Raw genomic sequence first — 22059 nt, forward strand, 5'->3', positions numbered from 1 at the left:
AGCTGATCACAACTGGTGCATCTTCACTAGTAAATGATATTTTCTTTAGTGATATTAATAAACTTCTGAAGTCAGGACAATCTGTAACCTCCTTGTTTCCCCACTACAAGTTAAAAATGATGGTGTAATCAAGCAGGTTTTTGTCTGTAATTTAAGCAAACATGTTAGTCAGCCATCATAACTAGGAATTGGCTTCATGATAATAGGCTTAAGGTGGGTGAATAAATCAAGAAGCATATGTTGTTAATGCACAGAAGGCAGGATATAACAGGTTAAGAAACGATTAGCTGCTGGCTGATTGCTTTTATTGGATAGACATGTAGAGAAGATGGCTGTCACGCTGTATGCTCTACTCTGTGGCTATTTATATGTCAGATATTAATTGCTCGGCACTAATGTACAGTGACCACGTTGAGAAAAGCAGTAGTACAGATGCACTTTTGTTCATATGACTAATTGGTAATCAGTACTATTTATTTTTTTTAGATGGATGATCTTCATTGCTCCTCCTCACCACTTCAGGGTAAGGGTCCCAGTTTTCTTCTCCCATAAGCATATTAGGTGATGAAGCCAAACTATTTAATATTGCTGTAGTTTTGTTCGCACAAATATGCTTTCCCATTCCAATTTTATGTTATATTTATTAAGCCAACAAAATTTCAGTGGAAAAACAGTGTCTTACTGTGCATATTCATAAAAGCAAGTATTGAGAATTGCAACAGATACTATTATAATCTGAATAAAAATGTCAGTGTGCCCTTTCCATGCATGTTTATTATCTGTATATTTTGGACATAGACATTTTATGTTATAAATTTTCATAATGTTTTTCTCTGTCAGATTATCATTTTGACAGTCAATTGTTTATATTCCTAAAAAATGCATTAATGAAAACATTTAGAGACGTTCACTGTTATCCCAGGATATTGTGTTCATTTTCTAATAAATGTCTCTAGTGCATTCAGAGCCCTAATCAATGTAAATATTGTTTAAGATGAACATTGCAGTGGGCATACCATGGAGCCAGACCACCAGCAGAGCATTAAACAAGGACAGATGTGAATGCCAGGATAAAAATGAAGACATTCCTGAAGTGTAAGTATGTTACTTACAATATATCTGTTTATAGGAAATGGTCATGAAAAGGGAAAAAAAACCTTCTGGAAAATAAGAATGCCAAATAAAGTCATTATGCTGAGATACTGCAGTTGTATGTTTGCTAAAGAAGCTAACATAAAGTGTTTGTTATTCTTGTATTTTGGACAGTTAAGATCCTAGAAACTTAATTTTGTATGAATATTGTTATTGATTTCGTAAAGGTCTAATCACTTTGGAAAAAGAAAAAAGCATTTTTTATTTTGTACGCAAGGTTTTCTGTCAGTGGTAGAATCTTTTATAAGATTGGAAGATCTAATTAGGAAAAGAGACAAATAGGCTTAGGTTGTCTCACAAGCCATTTTTCAGTCACAAAGCAGAAGCAATGATCTTCAGAGCTTTTTCTGCTTCTTGTTTCTAAAGAAAATCTGATTTCTAACTCTTATTTAGGATTTACCTTGATTACTTCACTAGCTTCCAATTTTCATGAGCAACCACACAGCGTGTCTTTTTGATGATATTTAAACAGTAGTTTGTTCCTTGCTTGGTAGTCAGACTTGTGTATGCTGTCCTGCTTTGGAGATCACAGATGACATTTGCAAAGGATTTGGAGCCTTCATCACACTGACTATTAATGGTACATGTATATTTACTGCCTGAGCTGGGAACAGCACAGGCTGAGCCACGTGGGTCAGGCAAGGACAGGTGTGCTGTCTTGGGATAGGCAGGCAGGATAGGGATCCCCTCTGGGAAAGGGAAGGGCCAGGCAGGGAAATCCCCCAGGGAAGTAGGGAATGGGACATGGCAAGTGTTGGAGAAATAGCATTGGAGTGTTCTGGAAGTAGGACCCAGTATTGGTCATGGGATGCCAACAACATGATCTCAGAGATTCTCTTATATCTTAGATGGATTTTTAGAGCATGCAGTCCCCAGCAGCACAAAGAGTTGAAAGGTCTCAGCCCATCACAGACAATGGAGAGCTGAAGAATCTGCTGGATAGGAGTCCTCACTGCTAAGCTATTAGAGGTCTTAAAGCTGTGTCATGATCTATTTAACTGTGAATGCAACAGGCAAATTTAAAGCAAGCCACAGTGTTAAATAGCTGGGTAGATATCAGGTTGCCATTAATTACTGCAGAGTCCTTAATAAGAGTCTGATTTAGCTTGAATATTTATTTCCCAATTAGTAATGGTAGAGAAGCTGTTGGAACTAATACATTGGGTTACTATCTAAACCAAGAATGATTTTGAACCAAGTTGATTAAATAGTGCAGTTTGGCACAGGACACGAGATTTTATTGTTCACAGTTTTCTATTTTATGACAAAATCAACTATGATAGCAGTGTTCTAAAATGTGATTAGCACAAGTGCTATTGTTGTTTGACATGGCATATCAAATGTAATGATTTCCATCCTGATTCTACAGCTTCACTTTCTTACACTTGTGATTGCGTAATTGAAAGCAGCAGCTTTATCTTTCCTCTACCTTTAGTGGCAGTCAGTCAATAAATAGTACCAACTACACTGCAACTTAGAGATGGTCTCATGTAAAAGGCACTCCATTTTCCAGCTCTCATTCAATATAAGAATACTCTGTTCTGAACCAAGTCATTACATTTGCTTATAAGACAACAACTGTAAGCAGAGTGCATGTCAATATTGAAAGCACCATGCAGACTGCAGAAAAATCACTTAATGCCTGAGTTATCCCATATTCTGTGTCACCCTGCTGGGTGGTTATTCATGTCAAGTATAGGGTTTAATATTAAAATCAGTCACTGCATTAAAAGGAAAAATACGTTTGCTGCCATCAGAATTTATTTTGAGTTTGTCCGAAAGCCTACTGTTACCAGTATGGCTTGTTTTGCCAACATTTATGGAAAGTGGGACTGAGCTCTAAAAATGGCTTGTCAGAAAAACAGTCCCCTGAAAAACTTGGAAAAACCATGCTTATGACTGACCATATGCATGCAAATATTTCCATGGCTACAGAAGATATTGATTGATCCTGGTGGGACTACTCATGTGTAAATGCTTGAAGGATCAGGTTCTAATTTTGCTCAATATCAGAGCTAATTACTGCAGATAGTATTGATGAAAACTGGAAGTTGTCTCCTGGCATGGTAGCTGAAGATGTTCTGCAGTTTTTTCACAGGGTGATTTATTTATTACACATTCACTTTTTTAAAACAGTCCAAATGAAGTCAGCAACTATTTATACAATTAAATTTAACAACTATGAAAAATGTGTTATGGTGCCAGTTTGAAACATATTCCTAATAGCTAGTTTTATGTATGATGGACCACCAGGAAGCTGTCATCAGAATAATACTGTGCTTTTTATACATTCCCTACATTTCTTTTTACTTAATAATCTGTTCAATAGTACTGTAGTCAAAAATGAACAATAAAGATTAATTATTTGGTGTCAGAACACTTCAAGGTAAAAATTAAATGTGTATAACATTCCAGTTGGTGATAAACTGTAGAAAGTTCTCAAACACGTAAGAAAAATTGAGGACTATATTAGAAGAGCACCACATATAAAGAGGTGAAGGGTGTGTGTTGTAAAGAATATCCCCATTTCTTTCTATGGGAAAGATACTAAAAGACCATGAAAAAAAAACCCTCAAAACTGTTATTTCAAGGAAATCCTCAGAGCGAAAAGAGATGAAAAAGTGACCTATCCATAACACAATAAATGGGGTGAGAGGAAGATACATTTTATTTATTTGTTTCTCAGTTATCCGTGCACATGAAAATTTCTGTGTAGCAGACAGTGCATGAAACAGCAATGTCATATATTTCTTTCATGCTCTTGATTTACTGGGCTCATAAAATGTAAGACCAGAAGCTATTCTTAACACGGACTCATTCTACCACTAACACATGCAGGCTGCTTTTTGTCTTCATGTCACTGTATGAGAACTTCATTCCATCCATTTGTAACACAACAGAAATGCAGCCTGCAGAAGGAAAAAACATGTGTAAAACATGTTGAAACATCAGCTGTTAGTTAGCATTAGTTATCTCTTTTTAACTTGGAAACATGTTCAGAAGGAATGAAGAGGAAGAAGAGAAAGTCCATATGAAAGCACCATTCTGCTGGTCTGTAGACAGTCCCAGCTCCAGCAGAATCTCTAGTGCTGCTGTTCTCAGCCTCAGCAGAGCTGGCCAGATGGGTGCCAGTGGTCTGGGCATAGCCCTGAGAACCAGGGTGCCCAGAAATACTCCCGAAAAGAGTCAATCAAAATCCATTTCTACTGAATCAAAAGCAGTGTCACTGAGTTCAACAGGAAGGAGGACAGAGAATGGGAATGGTCTTCACTGTGGCTTTTGGCTTTGCAGTCACTTCCAGTAGGCAGCACAGGTCCTTCTGGCAGCAGAAGCCAGCTGATACACTAAACTATGCTAAAGTAGTGTTTAGAGAAATAGTAATTACTAACATCCTCTCCCAGTCAAGCTGACACTAACCAGGCCTACTGCTAGGTGTGTGTATATATATACTCACACTCAATAGATAAATAGGTACGTGCATATACCCCAGGAAAAATATCTCTCAGTAAGGTGACGAGGTCCTACTTTAAATCAAGCACTTGACACTAATAAAAACAATGTATTCGGCCGTAAGATCTTGCATACTGACTGGCTGTGGGGTAAGTCAGTATTAAATCTTTATTTTCTGCTTTCTCCATTGTTTGTTCTGTGTCACAAGTATTCCTTGCATCTTTCCAACTGTTTGTAAACAAAGCCTTAAAAATGTAAGCTTATTATATTGTTTGCTGGAAATGTATGTAATCAAAGGAAATACGGTGGAAATTTGGCAAGAATTGCATGCATTCATGTTTTGTGGTTTTAAAATGACCCAAAATACTGACAATTTCACCTAAAGACTATATGTCACAGCTTCCTTCCTTCCCATATGGGATTTTACTATGGAAACTGTTTTTGTCTGATTATTCTTTTTTAAATACATCTGGGAGATAAAATAGTCCTAAGTATCAGCATGACTTGAGAGATTACCAAGATGATTACAGTACCAAAGTACCTTTTGCAGGGGGACAAAGTCACATAAACTGTTCTGATGTTTTGAAATTTTTATCTTAATGCTCTTACCCAATAAATTTCCCTATGATTTTGGAAAGGCTATAAATCACATCAGCAGCTTATTTACAGTAAATAGCTGTGTATAAAATACTGTTTGATGATCTGGTGAAGCAGTAAAATGTTAATTAGGAAGAAAATTCAGACTAGGCCATCTTTTGCCTGAAGCCATTTACTGCTATTCTTTCTAATGGAAAATATAAACTCTGCACAAACACAAACACTGATAGCTAACTTGCAGATGCTGTAAATAGAGCTGTATATGTAATTTTTGTTTCTGGCAGCATTTCTTAGAATATTGATTGTTATAGAGGAAAAACAGTGAACAGTTTTCCAGTAACAGAATTAATTTAAAAAACATATCTGAGTGAAAATATTTTGTTTTCTGGGGGCTTGATTTTGCTCCCACTCAATAGTCAGTCCTGAAAGATGCTGAGCAGCCAATCTCCATTTCAGCAAAATACTTAAATGTGCGTTTAATGTTAATTCTATCAGTTTTACTGAAACCACATGCTTACCGATGATGCCGAAGAGAAACTTCATCGGAGTTCCACATTAGAAATGAGAAATTCAGTATTCAGTGAAATACACTCAGAGGAGAGTAAGTGCCCTGCTTTACAGTTAGCATCCGAGTTAATCCCAGGCAAAAAGAACTAAACTAGTGTTTTTCTCCTGTCTTTCATGCACCTTTCTTTGCATATCCAATAGCACTTTTAGGGCCTGTTCCTGCAAATATTTTTCTACATAAGTAATTCTCCTCCTCTGATAAATACTACTGAATTCACTAGGGCTATATTCAAAAGCAAAGTTACTTATCTGGGCAAACGTATGCAAGACAAGGCTGTTAGGCAGCTCCCCATGACAATAGAGAGCAGAAAAATATGCTTGTGGGACTAAGGCTTGGAGGATTGGGCCCACAGCCAGTGATATTATAATATTTTTTTTTAATAACAAGGAAAACCCATGCATGAGTGAAACCATATGGAAAACTGAGTTAAGGTGAGGAGGTTTTAAATAATGCCTATTTATCATTTTGAAAGAAAAAAAAGTCCTGTTTCTGCCCATTGCATTTAATACTTTAAATGCAAGGACTGATTCTGTGGCCAAAAATCTTCTCTTTGTCAGGGGGAAAATTATCTGCTAGACGGCTGCAGGATCAAGCCCTGAAAAGTCATCGCAAACTTACTGGCAAAGTTTGCTCGCTTCCACCTCCCTCTCATTTTCTGTTTTTCCTATCCCTGCACAGGAAAAGAATGAGAAGTTAAGCTAAAATGCATTAACTAATATCAGTTTATTAATTGGAGAATTTAACTTATCCCTCTTGCTGTTCATCTGAAATTAATTAAGTGTGTAGAATTACAAGGTGGGTGTATCACAGGCAGCAGTCAAGGCTCAAGTTAATCAAAAGAGCACATGTTGAATGCATACAATTTAGTTAAGGTTAATCCAGTGAAGACGATCCCTCGCTGGTCCTAATTACTCTAGGTGATAGATTGTGGAATGAGAAAATAGGAAGGAAGGGAAATTTTGTCCTGCTGGTCCACCAGGATTTTCTAATTAAATTTAGCAGGCTATGCACAGGAGCAAATAGTTTCAATTTAAAGAGAAGACCACACTGCAAGGGTGTATATCTGAAATGAATTTAAGGAGCTTTGAACTGAAATAGCTAGGTACCAAAACTCTAAAAAGAAAAAACAAAGTTAGAACTGGCCTTTGCGCTTTTATGTGCTTTCATGCTATCAAGGTCATCACGTTGGAATAGTGGTGCTGCTCTTTAGTGTTTGAGTAAAGGCAACAGCACATTAAAATGGGCCTACTATTCACCAGCTATTTCACTACCCTTGCCCAAGAAACAAATAGCAGTGTGACAGGGCTAATTTGCCATAGAAATATATTGTTACCTAAAGCCATTTCATTTAATTTTGTTTCTTTATGTCAATCCAAGAGAAAACAAAGACATCCTTAGGACCCTTTGATTGCATGTTCTATGTTCATTACTTCATTATTTTTTTCTCCATATTTGCCCTCTGTTTCAGTTTTTAAGAGAACTTAAGAAAAGCTTTTCCTTTTTTTTTTTTTTTTTTTTTTTCCCTGGGCATATGCATATAAATGTTGTCAAATAATTTGCCCTATTTTTCAGGTTAGTGATATATTTCTGCTCAAGTGGAGGTATCTGTTTCTGATTTATTAACATTTGATCCCCTGGTTTCCTGCCATTGATCAAGACTAATACTCGGCTCAGCTGATGAGTTTTATATGAAATCTGATATTACAGGAAGAGAGAAAAGTTAGTACCATTTTTAATATTTTTCTATTTCAAGTTTTCCAAGAGCACAATGTGAACACAGAACACCTAACAAAACCATGCAGTATTTATTCTTACCGGGTTTCCCTGGGATAAAAATTTTTGGAAGTAAAGCAAGTATTTATCAATAGAACAGATGTTTGCTCGGTGTCATTCACATCCTGTAAACTGTATATACATTTACACCCTACCGCCAAAACATGGTTTCACCCTACTACTGACCGTCTGTCTGCCATTCAATCTCTAGTTAAGTCACGGTCAATAAGGTCAACTCTTTGGCAACATCTGTATTTGATCAGTTCACACAAAATAGGAGCCTTCCTAATGCCTGACTACCCTGAAGTATTTTAAGAGGCAGCATATTACAATAGTTGATTCACCGCTGCTGCAGACTCTGCACTTGGAAGGTTTGGCCTCCTCTGAGGAACAGAAATGTGAAGATTAAAATCCTTTCTAGCAAAATAAATCTCTGAAATGAGTGAGTTTAGCAGTCGCGTTGTTTCTAGACTGACAAGAAGCATTTAGCAGTTTCTCTCCTCGAATCCCTCAGCGCAGGGATTTGGATTTGCAATATTTTATATTCTAACTCCATTTTGCACACAGATTATGTTTAAAGCACATCTAGGTTTTCACAGAGATGAGAAATATAGACGGAGGAAAAAGCTTTCTGCAATTTTATTTCAAAAGATATCGTCGTGGATTAATATAGCTCATGGTTTCTTTCTGGTGCTGTGACACTCCTTTCAGGCAACACTTTCAGCAAGTCAAGATATTTTTTTTTCAAATGGGTGAAGTAAATTCTTCCCTCAAAGACAGTAAAACTATGCTGGGTGGAGCCCCAGCCCTGCTTAAACTGGGAGGGACAGAATGCAACCACTGCCTTGTTTCAATGTTGGAATCTACCTTAAAACACAGGGTGAGGGATGTGATTCTAGGCACAGTTCTGCTGGTGCTGGTTCAGTGGCATTCCTGGGTTAGAGCAAATGAGAACAAAATCTGTCCTCCGGGAAGGAAAAATAGGATGTGTTCCTTTTCTTTTCTTTTTTTTTTTTTCTTTAATTTTTTCTTGTTTTCTTTAGGAACAAAACATTAGACTTTTGGGAAAATCAAAAATAATCAGTGGCCTCTGATGCCATTAGGTTTCAGCACTGCCATATCTGGATCATGCATTAATAAATAAGGCTGCCAATGTTCTGATTATACAGCTGGTTGTCTTGGTTATGTTCAACACCAAGAGAAGCCTGACATGGCTTCTACCTGCTGCTGTTGTAAAACTTGTTCAGGACAGCAAGAGCACAGCAATAACCTGCAGCCAGCTCCAGCATTTGGAAGGGAGCAATCCTTGCAATGGGACTGAGCAGCGCCATGGACAAGAAGTTAGCAAAGGTTTTGGAGTTCATGTAATGAGAAAATGGCCTTTTAAAGGATTTTTATGATGGGGGCTTCACGCACACAAGCTGCTGCTAAGAAACGATTGCTTTTATTTGTTTGTTCTTTCAACATTAATCTCTTTTATTTACACTGATGCTGAAATTTTCTTGTAAGCATTTTGCTACAAATTATAGCAAGGAGAAGTTCAATTGAATGGAAACTTTCTGGGGGAAAAAAATGGGTTTGGCTTGGCGGGAGCTGATCAATATTAAATCCAAATCAAAGAAAATACTGAGAGTGAAGAAATGGCTGTTGCGGGCTGCAACAAGATACAATACTAGCAAACAAGATACAAATAGAAAATGTACTGAGATCTTACTCCTTCCATAAGCACTACTTGTCTAACAATAATATACTAGTATTATAACACTATAATAGTATTATTCGCTTATTATCATGGTGTGTTAAATATACCTTAAATTTTCCCACCCTATTGTTTTGACCTATACAGCTGCCTTAATAGCTCTGTTTTGAGACTATTGACTTAGATGTGTTTAGAATTTAACAGGAATGACTGGGAAATCTTTTTACATCATAGTTTCAGTAGCACAACATTTTGATAATTTAAAAGAAGAGGGAGTGGAAGCTTGACGTCCTCTTCTGCTGAGTCGGGAAAAAAGAAGTGTTGCAATTATTTTGGGATTGTCTGGTTAGAGTAAGTAAAGCATAGTTAATACCTTGATGGTGTACTATTACAGTAGTATAGTAGTCGGTGAAATAAGAACTGTAAAAAAAACTGTAGGAGAAAGCCTAATGACAAATTAACCTCAGCCAAGGCAATGCCCAAGAAAGCCATCAGTGAGCTGTGAGCTAGATTTTACTGCACTAAAGCCAGTGTCCAGTTCTGACCAGGTTCAGCTGGTTGTTGCCTCTGTAACTGATTGCTGCATCAGGCTTTGGGCCTTAGGGGATTTTGCCTCTGAGCTAGGAATGTGTGGAAAACAGATGACTCATCATGAGAGATTTCCTTTACAAAATATCCCAAAATCAGTAGCATAAGAAAATAAGGTGGCTTTTAGAATATTAAATCAATTAAGATATTGACATATAGTCTTCTGAGATCTCTTTTCTCCAAATACATTCCACTTGGCACTATTGATTGCTTAAAAACTGACTGTAAAACTGAGGGTGATGCTGAAGAGATATTAATGGCCGAAAAATGGACAAACTGACAGCTTATGTCACATAGAGGATAGTTCCTGTTTTTTATTGAATGTTTTCAATAAAGCACAGAGGGAGAGAAAGGATGCTGGACCATTTTAATTACAAAGAGGAAAGTCACAGACAGTCCTATTTTCAGAGCCTTTATTCACATTCATTGAAGGACCTACAAGCATCACCAAAGACAAGAGGTAATAAAAGTGGAAGTAGGGTGATTAAAAATATGGAGCTGGAAAATAAGAGTGGCATTCATGGGAAAATGTAACCCAGTATACCCAGGGAAATGTAATTTGAAACACAGACATTCAAAGGCAGGGAGAATCCTAGAAAGCAGCAATGCTGACAGAGACCTCAGGGTCAAATTAGACATGAATTTGCAATACGATATGGCAGCGTGACCCACCCGCGCAGTTGTGCAGTACAGATAGAGACATATCTGGGAATGTGAAGGGTGTACTCCTGCCCAACACAGCCCAGACTGCACCAAGGCTGAGTCTCTTCTCACTAGGAAGAAATGAAAAACCAGAGATAGCTGAGGAAGGAGAGAGTGGACTGGCACAGAATATCTAAGGGCAGCAGCACAATAAAAACACCCACTGAGCACTTTCCTAATGCTGGTGGCACTGATTATCTCTGCATTTGACTTGAAGTGTTTTCCAGCAGCTGGAGTTTGCATTTTCCCCATGACCAGAACAGCCTCAACGTGACCCACAAAGTACCCTGCTGCTCAGAAGTCAGAATATCAGCAGATTCAGGGCTCAGTGCCCACAGCTGGCCACCCGCTCAGACTAGAAGCCCACATACTCTCATGCCTTGGGAAGGTCTGACAAGAACTGCAGCATCTGGCCTCAACAGGCCAGTGGAATAATACATGGCTGCTCTCCTCATACTCACCTGATCCCAGCAGCCACCACATGCTGCTCACACAGCCCTTCTGCAGCTGCATTTCTCCCACAGAGAAGACAGGAGATGGCAGCAGCAAGGATGAGCCTGGGCACTGAAGACACCCCAGCTCCTGGTACCCTGGTATGCCAAGACATACATGATTTTCACATTTCAAATGGAGTAATTCTAGGAGCAGAAATCAAAAGTTGACACTTCTCCCTTTCACCCACCCCCAGTATTTGTTCTTTGAATATAAAAGTATTTAAGTCATTGTGTGAGAATTCAAAACTGTTTCTCCCAGGAAGACATAACTCACCAGTTTGTAGCTGTTGATGAATATTTGTACACTCTCTGGTCTGGTTTTGTGACAGCAGACAGCAGGTGCATCAGCAAAGCATGCATGGACACATCCCACCTTCCCACCTCCGGTCACCGGTTTGCACTTCTGGTTTGCTTTCAACAGCAAGACATCTCATCCACTCACTAGCATACGTTTGGGTATTATAAAGAATAAAATTTAAATTCACCTGGGAATGCTTGCTGCTAAACCAAGCCCATGTACGAAATTGATGGCTTATAAGGTAAGAAGGCTTTTTATTCAAAATGAAAGCAGAGCCCTGAGATATAAGTTTATACATGAACAATACAAAATCCTAATACTGTCTACCAAAAAATTTCCATGCAGATGCACAAATAGTATCCATCTGAAATCAACAAGGTTACCAGAATTCCAAGGCAGGCTGTATATTTTAGGTCGCCTAAGTCTGTTGAGTGGAATTATGGGAGGTTGACTTTCATGTTATTGCTATTAATAAGAAAAGCTTAACAGCCTGAAGATAAGTTACAGCATGAAAAGATTTTTTATGAACAGACAAACTATTAAGACAGTAAAGTAATATTTTGTCCAGTAGATGGCCAATTATGTTAGCACGGAAAGAAAAATGTCAAGATAAAAACATCTTTCCCCTGCCTTACCTCACCTTGCCTTGCCTTCTTCTCCCTTCTTTTCCCTCTCATTCTCTTCTCTTATCTCTCCTCCCCAAGTGATATTTTTTGACATGAAGAAAATACATACCTGTACAACTCTGGGTGTGAACATGAGCGTAACTTGGGACAAGGTCTGTAAACTATTTCTGCACTTACTACATGTTTTATCCAAGCTCAAAGAGAAGTTAATTAGGTTATGTGCATCAAATACGAAGTTTTGAGTGCTGTTTTAGCTTTTCCATTGTTGCATAATTTTTATCTGGAGAACGTAATAGTAAGTAGACAGAGAGATGCATGTCCATTTAGTTGTCATACAAGGGGTATATTCTATGCTTGTCAGATGTAACAAGAACAACTCACCATAACACTAGATACAACCCTATAGGAGTTTGCACCAGATCCACCAGTCTTAATCCCTTCCTTAGAAATCTCAGTTCTTTATGTCAAGCAATAGTATTTAACTAAATTAAATGAAATCCCACCCTATTACTGCTTCTTGTAGAAGATCCAAGGAGAGAAGGTACCTCATACGGTAAAATCTCAGTGAGTGCAAGCTCAGTTACTTAATCTGCTTTATTTTAGCTGATATTCTAACTGCTGAGTCTCCTTGTAATTCACATGGTATTTCCAGTGCCATCTTCATCTGCAGATTACCCCATATGAACTGCTCTTTCTGTGCCCTTTTGACTTTAATGAGGTGCTGCACAGTGAGAAAGGTCACACTTCACAGAGTTATTGCACGGGTTCACAAGTGTGGTTTTGTCCTTCTTTGGTTGGCAAGAATGCAGGAGATGATCACTGTGGAGACTATGTGATAAACTGGGTGTAATGTATCATCGTGCACAAATTAAGTGGGGAAACTTCTCTCTAATGCCAGGCAGAATCGTAGCATTAATTAAAGAATGCATCTTTCTAATTTCACTCTCAATAAAAATGTGAAGAAAATACCATGCTATTGTTGATATAAAGATTAATTCCCTTATATTTGCAAATGGCTTTCTGAGTTTCACTTAGAGAGCTTTAGCGATGCCACCAGTAATTTAGTTCAGCCCTGTGTTTGTACGGCAGAACACTGTTTCTTCTTTCTTGTATTATCCCTGGCACAAACAGCGTGTCAGGGAAAAGTACCATGAAGAATTTTAAAATAAAAACCTCAAAATTTTTGACCCGTTGTCAAGAATTTAAGATACTAAGATTTCAGGTCGGAGATTTTAATGTACTTCACTAAGATGCATGTATGTATTTTGATATGCACATATGATAAGTCACTTTCCCAGTGAGACAACCTGTTGTCCTTGAAGGACAACCCGAGCAGGCCATCATGGGGTTGTGGCTGTTTCCATCACTTCCACGTCCAGCCTCGCCCTTCCCTCTGCCTGCTGTTCTGCTCCAGGCCCCCAGTTGGCTCTAAAGAGCAGCGTGACTTAAGGCAAAGGATCAATGCCTCCTTACCACCAAAGGACCAAACCTCAACTCCAAGTTGCTTCAAGTAAAGAATCAAATCACAAAATCATTAAGATTGGAAAATACCTCTAAGATCATCTAGTCCAGCTGTCCACCTACCATCAGTGTTGTCCACTAAACCATGTTCCTTAGTATCACATCTACACATTCTTTAAACACCTCCAGGGACAAGTGGCTCAACCACCTCTCTGAGCAGCCCATTGAAGTCAGCCAGTTTGGGTCTTGAAAGTCTTGACATCAGCTCCAAAATCAGGAGAATTTTTACTGTTGAGAAACATATGATCAGATCATGTCAGAGCAAGTGCCACGTGTTTTGCAGCAGAGCCAAGATTCAGAGCTTGAAGGTGCACTATCATTAGCTCACTGGGGAACAAGATACTGACACATTTTTTAAAGTCTGTCCCCAAATGTTTTCCCAGTAATTCTGTTCCTTTGCTACACACTGAGGCATGATTTAATAAAGAGGTATTTGTATCCTGCTTTCCTACCAGCCTTTAGTAAATGAGAGGTTGTCATAGTGTGGTGAAGCCCCAATGGGACCAATACAGTTTAGTGTGAACTACATCATCCCATACCTTCTTGTCAGTGCAAACAGTACTGGGAAGAATCCCGTCTCCACTGCAAATTTAGAAATGTATTGCTTTCAAATAATCTGTTGTTTCAAGCCTATATTTATTCCTCAGTATTCCACAGTCATGTCCATTTAATTCATGCATGGAACTCACTCATTTTCCAAAATATTTGTAACAATATTAACAAGGAGATAATGAGATCTCTAGGGGCTTTGTCACAGCATATCCATTCACTAGGCTTTATCAAGTTTTAGAGGGAAATAAGTTGGAAAATACTGTCCTGCATAAATTGCTTCATCTTAGCAGCCTGTTTCCTTTTTTACGCGCTTTTTGTACGAATGTTCCTCTTTCATGTGCAAATCCTTTTTTTGGTTGTTTAAAGAATTGCACTTATTCATTTTTTTCCTTGTGCATTAGTGCAAGAAACATTGCAGTTCTTGATAGACATTTTTTTTTAAGGTCTCCGAAGTTTCTTTTGAAAATCAGGAGAAAAATAATCTCCTGTCTTCTTGGTATAGACTGTTCAAAGATTATTTAGAATATGTTTTTTATTAATAGGATCAGGAGAGACAGCTTCCTAATGATTATAATTTGTGGTTTTACCTGACAGTATTGTTCTCACAAAAATCTGTCTAATAGCACTATAAATTATAAAAACATTAATTAGGTCATTGGATAAATGGACATTAGTTCTCCAGCTACGTATAATGCATCCTTTGATGTATCCTGCTTAGGAGCTTTCAGTCTGTCCAGTATTTCCTTTTCTCAAAGTATATTATTTTTCCAATAATTAAAGCAGGTATTTTGCCACATTTCTTTGGTGTTCCTGTAGGAGAATAACGTTCTAGTTCAGTGGAAGTCACTGAAAGAGCCAGTTTCCAGGGCATGAAACCCTTTCATTTAAAAGGGCAAAGGTCGACTCAACAAGAAGTTGAGTCATGCCAAAAGCAGGACAAGTGTGTCCCCTGAGACAGCACGAAGGAGAGTGAGAAAGCGAATGTCACAAAGAGGAATTCCCTGCCTCAGGAAGGTGTTTCGATCTGGAGGGTTCTGTGGGTGGTGCTGGATCACCAGAGCCTACAGGATTTTCTTCATCAGTGCTAACTTTTTGGCAAGAATGGAAGTAGTGTTTAATCATTACCTAACTATACAGCAGTGCATATTCTCTAATTAGAATCAGGGAAATTTGTAATGCTAGTTACAGCAACATATCCTTACTGTATTTTCTCAGCTGTCTCCAATCAATAACAATATTGGTGGTCACACAGATCCCAGTGTGTATTTTATAACCATTCATCTTTTTTGTTGGTTTGTAGTATTAGAAAAAAGAGCACAAAATAATTAGATGTAGACAAAGAGGGAGGCTGAAATTAACAGGATTTGTTTTTATAGAAACTTTTGAGGGATTTCTCTTTGTTCACTAGGTGCCATTTTGCATTAGATTTATCAGCATCTTACAGAAAGCACATAAGTAGACATGTATGTGTGCTTCTTTCTATGTGTATGTGATCAGGAGAAAAGGAACAAGAAGTCAACAGTATCTCATCAGGCCGCATCCTCCAAAGTGCATCCATTACAGGAGAAAAATTACTTTAGAGAATTCACCTACTTTATTAGAAGGAAATACAGCAATGTACTAATATTATGAATAGGAAAAGTTGAAAACTATATAGTGCTATATGATATTTTTAAGACCTTTTCACTACATTTGCACTTAATATGGGTTAATTTACTTGATTTACACAAGAGTGAACCATAAAAAAACTCCATGGGACGTGGGCTGTGTCATCAAGATTTATGAAGCTGTTACTCAAAAGTGCTAACTGTTGATTGCAAACATGACTATGGGCTGTAGGTGCAAGATGCATACTAATAGATAAGGTGGATAGCTGAGAATGCATTCTCATTTCCTACTGAGCACCCTCTGTTTCCCTGCAATATAGTCCTTTGAATGTCTGAGAGTTTTCTCTAGAGGAAAGACCTCTATGATAGCGTGGTAAACTGGCTTTGCACTTGATGATAGGAAAATGCTTATAAGATAACCTTAGAAAATGACCTTCAGATTCAACAGTACCATAAGACACTATACTGCAGTCAAGTGTTTGGGAATTTATTCTGTTTTTATCTGTCGCCCAAAGTGTGAATGCTCATTCTGCAGTTTGTGTAAAGAGACCTATACAGCTTTCGTGTTGATGCAGGTCCCAAAGTGCTATAGAAACAGACGTTCCCTTAAGATTTTTTGTCGTAACTCTTTCTGACTCATATTCTCTCATCTTACATTCAGCCATTAACCAGTCAGTCAGTTATTAAAACAAGAAACTCTCCTCTTTTAGTCCAAACACCAACAATATTTCCTGGTAACACTCAGCAGACTTCTAGCCATAACCTGCCAGTGCATTCCTGTTGTGTAATGCGCTCACACATTCCCAGCAGATTTTTTATTTACTCTAGCAATGCCTAGACTAATTCACACACGGCACATTGTAATGCAAATGGAATGGTTAAAATAGATCACACGTCTCTCTTCCATCTCAATTTCAGTCTAATGTATCATTGCAGCTCATTCTGTAAACTGTTGAAGCCATCTTCATTCAACTGTAAACTAAAGAGACTAGATGTCTATCAGACTAAACCAAAACAGTCCTTGATTAATCACAACCTCTTGACCTAATGAGTGATAGCTGTGTTAAAAATGTTGTCATTATCTAAATGGAGTACTGAAATGTCCTGCAGATCCTAAGCAAATTGACTCTCTTCTATTTATAAACAACACTGGAAGATGAACTCCTGGGTTTATACTGGGAAAGGAACATCATTCATTTTTATCCAACATACCTGCTTTTAGTGATATTACCCACACACGTGGGTTTTAGAAAATCTTAACAACTGAAGTGGTTTATATGCTTTTAAGACTAATTTTGAGGTTTATGTGTACATTCATCACACTGGAGCTGGGTGCTCAATATCTACCTAAAATACATGGTATTAATAGTACATGTTAAAGTTCCTTCTTAGGCTTTCTGTTAGATGCTAGACATCATTAGCACTAGATATGGAATTCTGGCTTTCCAGGGTTTGTGTAAATGTTATTTGCTGGAGCTGAGGGCATTTTTCCAACAAGTAAAATGCACGTCTCTGTGTACACATGACAAAACAATGAATTCTTGAAAAGCCAGTTTTTAAAGCTATATATTGCCAGATTTTTTATAAATAATCTGGTCACATGCAAGTAAAGATGCTGTTGCAGAAAAAGAATCAAATGATGTACAGATTTTTTTCCTGTTGCTTTTAAAATATTGGCTGGCTCTTTCTACATGTTTTTCCAATGAAGCTTTTGAGAGCAAAGAGGCCTGGAGTGCACATGTTTCTAATGATTTATAAGTCTTCTTTTCCAACAGATGTCTATTTGTTATGATATTACTTTTAATTCCTATCAGGTAAAATATATAGTAGTTCTTATTCCTATTAAAAAAAAAAAAAGAAAAAAAAAAGAAAAAAAATTTAATTAATATATAGGTAGCTTTCGTGCTGAAAATAAATATGAGATCACGTACCTGCTAAGGAAACTAATTACAATTAAATGTAATTAAAAGAGTTTCATCATCAAAATGACCAGAAAAATCCATTCTACATTTGTAAATTACAACTGCTTTTAGAGCCTATGTTTACAGTGCTGTGGGGTGAATTAAATCTTTACTGTGGGAAGCCTTTTTTAGCCTACATGGGTCACATAGGTTGATCTGCAGGTAGGTACAGGCTCTCAGAGTGGTACAGATAAGTTTTTCTACTGGTCCCAGGGGCAGTATCACCATGTAGCCTGGGCTTGGAATTTGTCTTTTTGGGGTAGATGCTCTGAAACACTACAGCATCCTCCATCCTCGAGTCAACAAGAGTGTCATAATTTCAAGCTCTCTGACTGTGCAGTGGAGTTAGAGATTAACACCTCCCAGGGAGCCCTTTCACATGTTGCAGAAGCCCTTCCTATCTTTCCTTGATACTTTTCTTTTTTATTGCTCGAGGATTACATTAGCTTTTTCTGCCATAGTTTGCCCTGCAACTGCCTATAGAGACAATTATCCACTCTGACCCCAAAATCCTCCTTGGTTTTCTTAATTTCCAGGATAAAATCTCTCATCTCCTAAGAAGAGACTGTATTACTCATTCTCTCCTCTATATACCTGCCATTTTGGGGTATTAAAGCACATCCTGTCAAATTATGACCATTTAATGAAGTCATCCACTACACCCGGTTACAGTAGTTTTTATTTCTCAGTATTTTTTGCTTCATAGATCTCTAAGCACTGCTTTTACCAGCAAGGACTCTATGATAGTGTTCAAACCACTCATACAGACACCAAATAGAACTGAATCAAGAGGCGGTCCCTCTCTAGATTTTATATTTAATTAATAATTCCCTATAATCAGCCACACTTCATATGTATCTACAATCCTGTTTTTAATGTATGTAATCTGTGCTTTATAATGCTGATGTCAAATGGCCCTAGATCAAATACCTTGGAGAAGTCAAAATATGCTATAGCAACCCTCAAGTAGAAATAAATTTGTAAAGAAAGGAAAAAGAAATAACTTCATGTGATGGGGCCAAATCTCCATGAGGCCATAATAACTAATGTTAGCTTTATTTTTTGTCCTTAATTCTTTAGCGAACCACAGCAGGCCATTCCAGTCTTTTATTAATAACTCATCTAAAATTCCTCAGACCTAAAAGCATCTGTCTGCAGTTTTCCTAATATTTAAATTGTTCTAATGTTGAATATTTCTAGTCTTCTGGATTCTTGTAGTACTTGCTACATCCAAATTCTTCAGGTGGTTTTAAGGAATTTAGTTTTAGGCTACTGGTGTACCAGGAGGTTCGACTGAATGATCCTCAAGTCCCTTCTGACCACAATTTCTATGAAATCTTTGAAGCCAACTTTGACAGTAATACAAAGGAAATCTGTAAGGAATGATGAGCCATTCTTGACCAAGACTTTGCACTGTGGCTGTACATGCAACGCTTTTTTTCTTAGGATTTTACCTTCAGCATAGAAATTTCTTCTGGCTAAGTCTATTCTTTATAATCTTCTGCAGTATCATTAGAATTACAAGGCAATTGGTGATTTGTTAAACTAGCCTTCATAGACAAAACTAACTTTCATAGAAAAATATTTTCCGTTGTATGTTATCTGCACAGTAACATGGTCACAATGCTTCAACACTAATGAGATTATTTTTGTTTTATACTATCATTCCTTTACATTCATCACTGCAACATAGTAATAGAGATAGAGTTAACTTCTGGTTTGGTAATGAAATTAATTGTTCTTAACAGATTTATATCATAATACATAGATTATTATTATTATTATTATTATTTATATATAATATCAATCCAATATAGTATCAATCCAATACCAATCCAATAATATTGCATGTGTTAATTGTAATATATGTCCTATGATATATACCATCTATAAAATGTATGTTATGTATATTATACACATGTATATAATGTATATTATACACATGTAACGTAATATTATCTCTATTTTTTACTCCAAGGCTTACTGAAGCTGTTGTCAATAGTGTTTCAGAACTTTACAAGTTTTCCTGACCCAGCTTTGAGCAGGTAAGTTCAGCAAGGGTGGAAGTTTGTGCATGGATTTAGCAAGATTGCTGAATTCTTCACATAATTGCACAGCTACTGATGTATGTGCTGGTATGAAGTCAGCACTGCTAAGATTACACGGGACAAGCTGTTGCAATATAGGAAGTGTACATCTGGGGCAAAGGGCTGTTTATCTGCATGGGCTCAACCAGCCCTTACAGGCAAGATGCTACCATGGGCTGCTCTTGCCTCCAGGAAAGGTCCTCCCAAAACTCATCTCCAGCTCTAACATTTCAGGCTAATAGATGAGCTGACATCTGGTCCCCATTTTTACATTCCATTAACAAAACCAACTCAAAGCTTCCAAAAACTGGATTTCATGTTGAATTGGTCAGAAGATAATTTCTACTTTTCCTTTCTAAAATAATTTCCTTTCTAAAAGGTCCTGTAACCTCACATGCTGTAATTTGTCTTGAACAGATGATTCATTTAACTTATTTGGAAACATAGAAAGTACAATGTTCTCCAGACTTCCCAAATTCAGCAGTGGTGAGTGTGAAAGACCCGACGACTTCTACACAGAGTTCCCTTGAGGCTCCAAGATTAAACAAGACAATATTCAGACTATATGGAGGAGATGGTATTTCTGGGGCATCTGCGCCATGTTATGCCCCTGTGAAGAGCTTTTTCACAGACAAGTTAACTCCATACAGAAACATCTCTGGAGCATGTTCACATATGATACAGTTAATTTGCAGCCTAGATACATTTCTGAAAAATAATCAAAATTCACTGGTATTCTGATTCTTTGCTGTTGACGTTTAATCAGTGCAAGAACGTAATATTACTCCCACTTGTCTTTGTATAAATCTGGATGAAATCCACTTTTTTAAGACGAGTTAGAAGGTAGCTTACAGTCTTTCCACAGAATTGGAGTTGATCCTGCAGCCGTTTAACTTCATTTTAGCTCCACGATTTTTCTGATGGAAAGAACAGTTCAGGTGCAGACTGCGGGAGTAGAGCAAAATCATGTTCTCTATTACCTCCACATCTCTAATTTCAAGATCCAAAATTATTTGGCCCCCCACATGGTATCTGTTTCTGGAACTTATTATCTGCTTTGTTAAGTTCAGATGGCATTCAGATAAGGAGAATTTAATTAGGCATCTCAGTAATCATACATGCATACTTACTGCCTCAGCAGGGGGTGGCTTCTTCAAAACAAACCCCTTCACATTACCAAGGACAGCATGTTTTCCCTGACAGCTTTCACATTGTGTGTATGTATGTGTATGTCGCCTCCTTTTTCTCTGGAGTTCATATCACACAGTGTTTCCTCTTTGAAGATTTTCATGTTGTTTGGGAATGCCCCTACATAGAAAAACTTCCTGATCTTATGTGTTCCTCTGAGAAAATGCTCATTTTACTCTGATGCTCCACTTTGAAGATGGCCATAACATCAGAGGGGTGCCTCCAAACTGAAACGTTTCTCAAGCATGGGAGGACATTTCTCTAAGATTGTGGGGCCTATGTGCAGATGACATTTCTTTGGGAATCTGCCCACTGCAGAGGTGTCCTCACTCAACTGCGCTGTTATGCAGTTTACGGCGTCATCATATTTTCCATCTGAAAATCCAGGCAGAAGAGTATGTTTACAAAGTTCCATTAGAAATAGCCTGAGAAAGTCTTCAGTGGGAGGGATCCAAAAGTAAGTGGGAAATGAGTTTCTGGCTTGTACTGTTTTATGTTTTTCTATTCTCATATTTGAAGATCTGTTTCAAACCCTCTGCGGCAATTAAGAATCTGATGTCCAATAGATGAACTGACTGAACACAGAAGTTTTACTCAAATTCTGCTGAACTTTGGAGTGATAAAGAAGAAAAAAAAAATAGAATTGAAATCCAGATTCATCCCATACTGGAGAAAACAACCAAAATAAAACCTTGCTGTAAACATTTGGAGTGCTTGAAATATTTATCTCAGTTTGAGGCTGCCATCAATATCTGGTCAAATGAGGAAATCTATTGCATCATAAAATTCATAAAAGTGATAGTATAAACTTGAAACAACTTATTTGGGAGAAAACGGTTTGCAAAAGAAGCACAAGTGAAAACGTTTAGATTTGGCTGAAGTAGATACAAGCTTGATCATTATATGTATACCATACAACTAAATAGCTTGTGGGTGCATCTAAAGCCAATGTGAACCTTTCTGTGGAAAATATTCCTATATGGGTATGGAAAATAGCCCACTTAAACTATACTTATACCGAATATGTGCAAATAAAACCCAAATAAAGCAACCAAGTAGAAAGCATATTTCCTTAAAATTTCTGTGGGTATATTCTATGTAATTCTCATGGTTTTAGGGCAGATGGGATTATACTGTATTCATATTAATAGCTTGGAATAACCAGTATACAAAATATCTTCTTAAAATATACATTA

The 22059-nt window shown here is 37.5% G+C and overlaps 1 long non-coding RNA gene across 1 annotated transcript; it reads left to right on the forward strand.

The window, feature by feature from the left end:
- The first annotated feature begins 485 nt into the window (after positions 1–485).
- LOC128088307 (uncharacterized) lies at positions 486–19633 on the forward strand. The gene is made up of 3 exons (XR_008210221.1): positions 486–523; positions 995–1095; positions 19567–19633. It is a non-coding gene; the product is annotated as an uncharacterized LOC128088307 (long non-coding RNA).
- Positions 19634–22059: the final 2426 nt, after the last annotated feature.

The sequence above is a fragment of the Tympanuchus pallidicinctus genome, unplaced genomic scaffold (genome assembly GCF_026119805.1).
Source record: "Tympanuchus pallidicinctus isolate F22 unplaced genomic scaffold, pur_lepc_1.0 scaffold1, whole genome shotgun sequence".
Taxonomy (NCBI): domain Eukaryota; kingdom Metazoa; phylum Chordata; class Aves; order Galliformes; family Phasianidae; genus Tympanuchus; species Tympanuchus pallidicinctus.